The 9,157-nt window shown below is 37.1% G+C and overlaps 1 pseudogene; it reads left to right on the top strand.

Moving 5' to 3' along the window:
• Positions 1–311: 311 nt before the first annotated feature.
• LOC100518794 (olfactory receptor 4K17-like) lies at positions 312–1,305 on the top strand (annotated as a pseudogene).
• The last annotated feature ends 7,852 nt before the right edge of the window (positions 1,306–9,157 follow it).

Below are 9,157 nucleotides of genomic sequence, written 5' to 3' on the forward strand. Positions count from 1 at the left end.
GAGATTGCTCAAGAGTGCCATGCCCCTCTGTCCTCTGAGGAAGATAGATGAAGGGATCTCATCTCCTATAAAATCACAAAGTTCTGAAAGATGACAATATTTCCTCTTAAAAAAGACAAAGCATATGCCTCTGAATTATGAATTGCTTAGGGAAATCAAGAGATATGAACAGGTTGTTGTTATAAGTTGGGGTTAAAAGTTGACTGTTTATATGTCCTACTTCTCAGCAGTAACAGAATAACATGAAAAATGTCAAAGTCAAATGAGATTTGACCCAAAGGAATAAAAAGTCTGGCAGTCTCCGAGGTATTAGTGCTTTCTTCTTTCTTTCTACAGGTCATCCTGTACAGAACAATCCATACAATTGGAGACCATGGAGCAATTAAATCAGTCGAAAGTTTCAGAATTTATTTTGCTGGGACTGACCAGTTCCCAGGATATACAATTTCTTCTCTTTGTGCTTATCTCAGTTATCTATATGGCCACAGTTTTGGGTAACCTTGTCATTGTCATTACAGAGGTTTACATCCTAAACCTGAACACTCCCATGTACTTTCTCCTGGGGAACCTCTCCTTTGTGGACATGATCCTTGCTTCACTGGTCAGTCCTAAGATAATTGTGAACTTTGTAAAAAAGCACAAGACCATTTCCTTTGCTGAACGCTTCACACAGATCTTTCTCCTCCACTTATTGGGTAGAGTCGAAATGGTGCTTTTAGTTTCCATGGCATATGACAGATACGTGGCTATTTGTAAGCCGCTACGTTACACGACCATCATGAACAAGAAGGTGTGTATTTTGCTGATAGTGACCTCTTAGGTCTCCTTCATATGGGGCTTCATATACCTTTTGTTGTGAACTTGACTTTCTGTGGTTCCAACGTAGTGGACAGCGTTTTCTGTGATCTCCCCCTGGTTGCTAAGCTTGCCTGCATAGATACTTATATTGTGCAGATAGTCATTGCGGACAACAGTGGAATGACCTCTCTGAGCTGTTTCATCCTTTTGCTTATTTCCTACAGTCTGATTCTCATAACGATTAGGAGCCATTCTTCCACTGGGCAGTCCAAAGCCCATTCCACTTTGAGTGCTCACATCACAGTGGTGGTTCTTTCCTTTGGCCCATGCATCTTCACCTATATCTGGCCCTTCAGCAACCACTCTGTGGATAAGTTTCTTGTGGTATTTTACACTGTTATCACCCCTATCTGGAACCCAATTATCTATACTCTGCGAAACAAAGAAATGAAGACAGCCATGAAGAAATTCTGGGGTGCTTTTGTGAGTTCTAGACATGATACTTAGATTAAAAATACAGTTTACATAGAAACAGAGTATTTTAAAAGTTTTTTTAAAAGGTTTTCTTTTAAAAGTTGTTATTGATCCATACAGAGTAAGTCAAGTAAAACATGGAAAAATTATGAAAGTCAGACATTCAAGGATATTTTGAATGCAGTACAAACAAAAAAAATTAAAAAGCCATTAGAATTTTTTAAATGAAGCTGACTGAATAATAACAGTTTTCAACTAAAAACTCACTTGTATTTAAGAGGAGTTGGTAAATACATGCTTTTTCAAAGTATTGCAATAGTACTGATTGAAAGGAAAAAATAAAGTGACTCCTCAGAAAGTCTAGCACACAAAGTCTATTCAATCAGAATGATTTGATACACACTGTGGGCCCAAAATTGGTTCTCTCTCTTCTTAACAATATTAAAGTCTGAGTCAAAACTCACCTATGGCACCTCCTAAGAAAACAGTAACTGATTTTCAGAATCTACTTATGCTACCAAAATAATTCATTTTTTTTTGCCCCCAAAATGAGAGTTCTTATAGATGCTTTTAAGGTTGCTAATATTATCAAATCTTACTCCTATCTTCCTACTCCAAAATTTCTCAATTTCAGAAACTCTGTTCCTAACTCCAAAAATATCTCAAAATTCAGAGAAAAAAAATTGATTTTTTTCCTTAAGAGTAATTTGAATTAAAAATACGTTATTTAGAGTTCCCATCATGGCTCAGTGGTTAACAGATCTGACTAGGAAACACGAGGTTGCGGGTTCCATCCCTGGCCTTGCTCAGTGGGTTAAGGATCTGGCATTGCTGTGGCTGTGGTGTAGGCCGGCGGCTACAGCTCCAATTAGACCCCTAGCCTGGGAACCTCCATATGCCACGGGTGTGGCCTTAGAAAAGACAAAAAGACCAAAATAAAATAAAATAAATGTTATTTAATAATAAATTACATTCTGCGTGCTATTATTTTACAGGGAATTAATGTAATGACTTTTGGATACCACCACATCACTACTAATTCCCATTAATAAAACACCATTCAATGTAGGTTCTCTAGCTGTGAATTCGAATAGATTTATTTACTTGTCATATTGTACTTCCTGTAGTATATGGCATTGCTATATGAAATGAAAATCAGCAGGTATAGGAAGTGGTATTTTATCTTTTTAATACATCTAATTTTTTGAAAAGTGGAGTAAAAGATTAATACATGTTTTTGGAAAGTTATTTCTATATACCATTTGATCATAATCCTAAAACTAGAATTTAATGATTACAGAAAACCTTGAAATTTTAAGGAAGAATTTACAGAGACCAAAGGAAGTAGGCAAATAATCCTCCGTATTCTCTCAATGAAAACAATCTGAATAACACAAAAACAGGCAAATGTTTTGATTAACAAATGGCAAAGTTGAGAACTAAATGACTTTTGTATTGGATAAGTCTTCATATTATGATCAAGCTACCTCAGAATGCATTGCTAATAAATTTCCAAATTTTTTTTATTTTTTCTTTTTTGATCTCCCCACAGCATATGGAGTTCCAGGGCCAGGGATTGAACCCAAGCTGGAGTTGTGACCTATGCCACAGCAACATCAATGCTGGATCCTTTAACCCACTGTGCTAGGCTGCAGAATCTAACCTGCATCCTGGCACTACAGAGACACCGCCAATCCCATTGCACCATAGCAGGAACTCCAAATTCCAAATTCTTTAGAGATCATTTCCTATGATCCATGGAAAAAAAAATGGAGAAATATTCCCATCCTACAGAGTAAATCAAAAGTTTGTGGACAATGAACGATAACTGAAATAAGAGCAGCATAACAGAGAATAACATGTTGATTCTACTCAAAGTGCACATACTCGATATCTCCACTACTACCCTGACAGTCAAAAAATATTTTGATATTTTTAAATATGTTTAAGAATAGCTAGGGAGGAGTTCCTCCTATGTTGCAATGGACTAAGAATCTGCCTGCAGTGGCTCAGGTTGCCATGGAGGTGCAGGTTCAATTCCAGGCCTGACTCAGTGGGTTAAAGGATCCAACATTGCTGCAGCTTCTGTACAGGTCCCAGATGTGTCTCAGATTCATTTCCTGGCCCAGGAACTTCCATATGCCTTGGGTGCAGCCATAAAATTAAGCAAACAAACAAACAGAAAAATAGGTAGAGAGCAGTGATAGGAGTTTTTCTGGGTCAGCCCCAACTATCAGAGAGTAGGAAAGAAGCCGTGGCATTTAGAGAATTTATCCTGTCCCACAAAGGTCAGAGTTCTATTTGACATGTCCACAGCAGATATTCTTACCCATTTCTAGAAGAAGCAGCACAGGGATAGCTTTATGCATAGACCACATACAAATATGCACATGTTTGGTGATGTTCAGTAGTGGAAGACTCCCTTCCCCAAAATTTTCACTCAGTATAGTCTGCCACATGACTGGAAATTCCACTACTTTTTGTCATTATTTTAGTGACATTTCCTTTAAAAAAAAACAAAATAGTATTTAAATATACAAAATTACAAATGGCAACATGTTTACTTGTCTTCAGTGATGCACAATATCACATCATGAGTCATTTTACTCCTTTTTTCTACGACAACAAACTGACAAAGCCCTAGGAAAGCGGTGTCCACTAGGTGAAGAGAAAAGATAGGAGAAAAGGTAGAGATGCACTGAAAAAACAAAACAAAACAAAACAAAACAAAAAAACATAGGAGACAAAGTTCAACTTGTGTAACTGGAAAGCAGGTCTAACTATATGACATTGCACCTGGAAATTTGGGGTTCTTGTGGGAGTCCCAGAATCTGCAGGCACTGCTATTCAGTGTTAGCACTTTCTGAAAGGAACAAATTATTATCTCTTACTCCACAAAAAGGCTTTGCAAATATTCATAGCAGCTCAATTCATAATTACCAACACTTGAAACAACCCAAATGGGTCAGAAAATTGTGATATATCCATATGTTGAGCAATAAAAAGGAATAAACAGAGACAGAACATCCAGAATGGCTGTGTGAGAAGTTTGGAACATCACCTCCAACAAAAACAGCAATAAAACTCAACAAAATTTTCAGGCAAAAACAAAAATCTTTTAAAGTATCTGGAAATGACTGGAAGACATACAAGCTGAGAAATATTTTTTTTCAAGAAAATCTACTTGATTTTAGTAAGAAAGGAGGAATCTATGACATATAAGCCAGAGTCTGCTCCTATTTCTCCCAGCTCCATGTTGTGAAAGTTCTTTATTTTGCAGGTGAGGCATCCCAAAGGAACAGGAAGCTCACACTATTCCTTTAAGCTCCAGACCAGGAACAGAGATATTATTCTAGGAGAGGCCAGGGCAGTCCTTGATAACTGGTGGCTCCCTTCTCCCCTTTTGGCTCTGGCTCCATGCTATGGAAGTCTCCCCAGCGAAAGCATGTTAGACAGGAGGGCTTAGAAGCTTCATGGACCTGCCTGAAGGAGCTGACTTTATTTGGAAAACATCATGGACAATCCATATCCAGGGCCCATTATTTGAAACACAAAAATTATGATGAGAAAATATCTCCAACAACATTACTCCCCTCAAAGTGAAGAACTATCAAGGAATATTATGGAAAACTATATGCCAACAAAATAGATACTTTATAGGCAATGGATAAATACCTTAAAAACACAGGAATAGAGAATCTGAAGAGACATATAAGAACTAAAGAGATCAAATTAAAAACTTAAAAACTTCATAAAAAGAAAAGCCCAGGCCCTGATGGCTTCACTGGTGAATTCTACCAAATATTTAAATAAGAAAGACATTTTCCACAAACTCTTCAAGAAAACAGAGGAGTAGGCAATGCTTCTCAACTCACTGTATGGGAGCAGTTTAACCCTGACACCAAAGCCAAAGAGATCACAATATAAAGCTCATAGATATGGACCAATTATATACTACATGTCAGAAACACACTTTAAAGACTTGGATAGGTTAAACATGAAAGGAAAAAGAAGAACAAGGTCAGAGGACTGAGATCATTCAACTTCAAAATTTACTGTAAAGCTACAGTAATCAAGACAATGTGACATTGGCAAAAAAATGGGACAATATCCATGGAACAGTATAGAAATCCCTAAAACAGACTCATATGAATATAGGCAACTTTTTTTGACGAAAGCGAAAATATCACAAGAAAAGTTGTATTGTAATTATAATAAAAAAAAGTCTTTTCAACAATGGTGATGGAACAACTGGACATCCACATTCAAATCTAGACACAGACTCACACCTTCACAAAAATTAACTCAAAATGGATCACAGACTTAATGTAAAATGCAAGCAATAAATATTCTACAAGATAATTTAGGAGAAACCATACATGATCTTGAAAATAGCAATGATGTTAGAAACAATTTTACACAGTGAAAGCAATTCTTTTACTGGTGAACTCAAATCAGTGATAAACACTCAATAACAAATATTTCCTATTTTCTATACTTACTGATGTAATTGACTTAAAATACTGATTTCAGGTATACGATATTTCTTATTTTAAGAGGATAAGTTGAATTAGTATTTTTCAGATTACTTCTAGTTATTTATTTACTTACTGCATAACCTTCATGTGTAAAGGATTATAATTTGACATCTGGATACATTACAAAGTGATCACCACCAAGTAAGTATATTTATCATCCACTACCATATAATGGGTAACCCGCTTGCCACTTAGTAACCACTAATCTGATTTCTGTACCTATGAGCTTGTATTTTTACTTTGTTTACTTATTTTGTTTTCTTATATTCCTCATGAGTGAAATCATATGGCATTTGTCTTTTTCATCTGATTTGTTTCCCTTAGGGTGATACATTCAAGGCCCTTTCGTGTTGTCACAAATGCTATGATTTCCTTCTTTTCTATATCTGAGTAGTATTCCACTGTTTATTTATTTATTTTTGTCTTTTTGCTTTTTTTTCTAGGGCTGCTCTTCCAGCATATGGAGGTTTCAAGGCTAGGGGTCTAATCGGACCTGTAGCCACCCACCTACGCCAGAGCCACAGCAACATGGGATCTGAGCCGCGCCTGCGACCTACACCACAGTTCTCGGCAACACCAGATCCTTAATCCATTGAGCAAGGTCAGGGATCAAATCCGCAACCTCAGGGTTCCTAGTTAGATTCGTTAACCACGGAGCCATGACGGGAACTCCTCCACTGCGTTTGCAAACCACATCTCCTTCATCCATTCATCCATCAGTGGACACTTAGGCGGTTATCATATCTTGGATATTGTAAATAAGGCTGCATGAACACAAGGCTTATATATCTGTCTGAGTTAATGTTTCTGTTTTCTTTGGATATATACTCAGAAGGGGAAATACTGGATCACATGGGGTAGTTCTATTACTAATTTTTTGAGGAATCTCCATATTGCTTTCCATAGTAGTTAACACCAATTTTATTTATTCATTTTTTGTCTTTTTTTGTCTTTATAGGGCCGCACTTGTGGCATATGGAGGTTCCCAGCCTAGGGGTCTAATCGGAGCTGTTGCTACAAGCCTACGCCATAGCAATGCCAGATCTGAGCTGCATCTAGGACCTATACCACAGCTCAGGGCAACGCCACTGAGTGAGGCCAGGGATCGAACCCGCAACCTCATGGTTCCTAGTTGGATTCGTTTCCACTGCACCATGACGGGAACTCCAACACCAATTTTACAGTCCCACCAACAGTGTACAAGGGTTTTCTTTTTCTCCACATCTTCCTCAACATTTTTTTTTTTCTTTTCAATAACTATTCTAACGTGTGAGGTTATATCTCATTGTAGTTGCAATTTGCATTTCTCTAGAAATTAATGATGTTGAACATCTTTTCAAGTGCCTGTTTTCAAGCTATATGTAATATTTGGAAAAATGTTATTCAGATCCTCTACCCATTTTTAAATTCTTAAAAATTATTTTTTTTTATGGCCACACTCGTAGCATATGGAATTTCCTGAGCCAGGGAATCCCAGTCACAACCTTCTCTGCAACTGAGGCAACAATGGATCGTTTGACCATGCACTTACCCAGTGACCTAAGCCACTGCAGTCAGAATCCCAACCCACTGAGTCACAGCATGAACTCCATTTTAAAAATCAGGTTTTTTTGTTTTTCAGTTTTTGAGTTGTATGAGTTCTTCGTATATTTTGAATATTAACCTCTTATCAGATATACAATTTGAAAATATCTTCTCCCATTTAGTAGGTTGTATTTTCTTTTATTTTTTTTTTGGTGATTTTGTTGCTATGTAGAAGCATTTTAGTTTAATGCAGTGCTATTTGCTTATTTTTGCTTTTGTTGTCTTGCATTTGAAGTCAGATGCATAAGAACATCATTAAGAACAACATCAGTAAGGTGATGAAACAGGTTTTCTTCCAGGGATTTTATGGTTTTAGGTCTTACATTCAAGTCTAATCCATTTTTTGTATCATTTATTTACATATATATATATTTTTTCTACTGTACAGCATGGTGACCCAGTTACATATACATGTACATATTCTTTTTTCGCACATTACGTGTACCATCATAAGTAAAGAGACAGAATTCCCAGTGCTACACCACAGGATCCCACTGCTAATCCATCCCAAAGGCTACATTCTGGACTATTTACCCCAAGCTCCCTGTCCCTCCCAGTCCCTCCCCTTCCCCCTTGGCAACCACAAGTCTATTCTCCAAGTCCATGATTTTCTTTTCCATGGAAAGATTCCTTTGTGCCATATATTAGATTCCAGATATAAGTGATATCATATGGCATTTGTCTTTCTCTTTCTGATTTACTTCACTCAGGATGAGAGTCTCTAGTTGCATCCATATTGCTGCAAATGGCATTATTTTGTTGTTTTTTTTATGGCTGAGAATTATTCCATTGTGTATATATACCACATCTTCCTAATCCAATGATGTATCAATGGACATTTGGGTTGATTCCATGTCTTGGCTATTGTGAACAGTGCTGAAATGAACATGCAGGTGCATGTGTCTTTTTTAAGGAAAGTTTTGTCCAGATATATGCCCAAGAGTAGGTATTCTGGGTCATATGGTAATTCTGTGTATAGTTTTCTAAGATACCTCCATACTGTGCTCCATAGTGGTTGAGCCCATTTACATTCCCATCAACAGTGAAGGAGGGTTCCCTTTTGTCTATACCCTCCTCAGCATTTGTTCTTTGTGAACTTATTAATGATGGCCATTCTCACTGGTGTGAGGTGGTATCTCATGGTAGTTTTGATTTGTATTTCTCTAATAATCAGTGATATTGAGCATTTTTTCAAGTAATTGTTGGCCCTCTGTACATCTTCCTTGGAGAAATGTCTATTCAGCTCCTTTGCTTATCTTTCAATTGGGTTGTTGGCTTTTTTGCTGTTGAGTTGTATAAGTTGTTTGTATATTTTAGAGGTTATGCCCTTGTCAGTTGCATCATTTGAAACTATTTTCTCCCACTCTGTAAGTTGTCTTTTTGTTTTCTTTTTGGTTTCCTTGGCTGTGCAAAAGCTTGTCAGTTTGATGAGGTCCCACTGGATTATTTTTGCTTTTATTTCTGTTGCTTTGGGAGACTGACCTGAGAAAACATTTGTAAGATTGATGTCAGAGAATGTTTTGCCTGTGTTCTCTTCCAGGAGTTTGATGGTGTCTTGTCTTACATTTAAGTCTTTCAGCCATTCTGAGTTTATTTTTGTGCATGGTGTGAGGGTGTGTTCTAGTTTCATTGATTTGCATGTAGCTGTCCAGGTTTCCCAGCAATACTTGCTGAAAAGACTCCCTTTTTTCCATTTTATGTTCTTGCCTTCTTTGTGAAAGATTAATTTACCAAAGGGGTCTGGGTTTATTTCTGAGTTCTCT

Source organism: Sus scrofa, chromosome 7 (assembly GCF_054392235.1).
Source record: "Sus scrofa isolate SSC_HxYL_T2T_F1_AM1 chromosome 7, Sscrofa_HxYL_maternal_Yorkshire_Landrace_v2.0, whole genome shotgun sequence".
NCBI lineage: Eukaryota > Metazoa > Chordata > Mammalia > Artiodactyla > Suidae > Sus > Sus scrofa.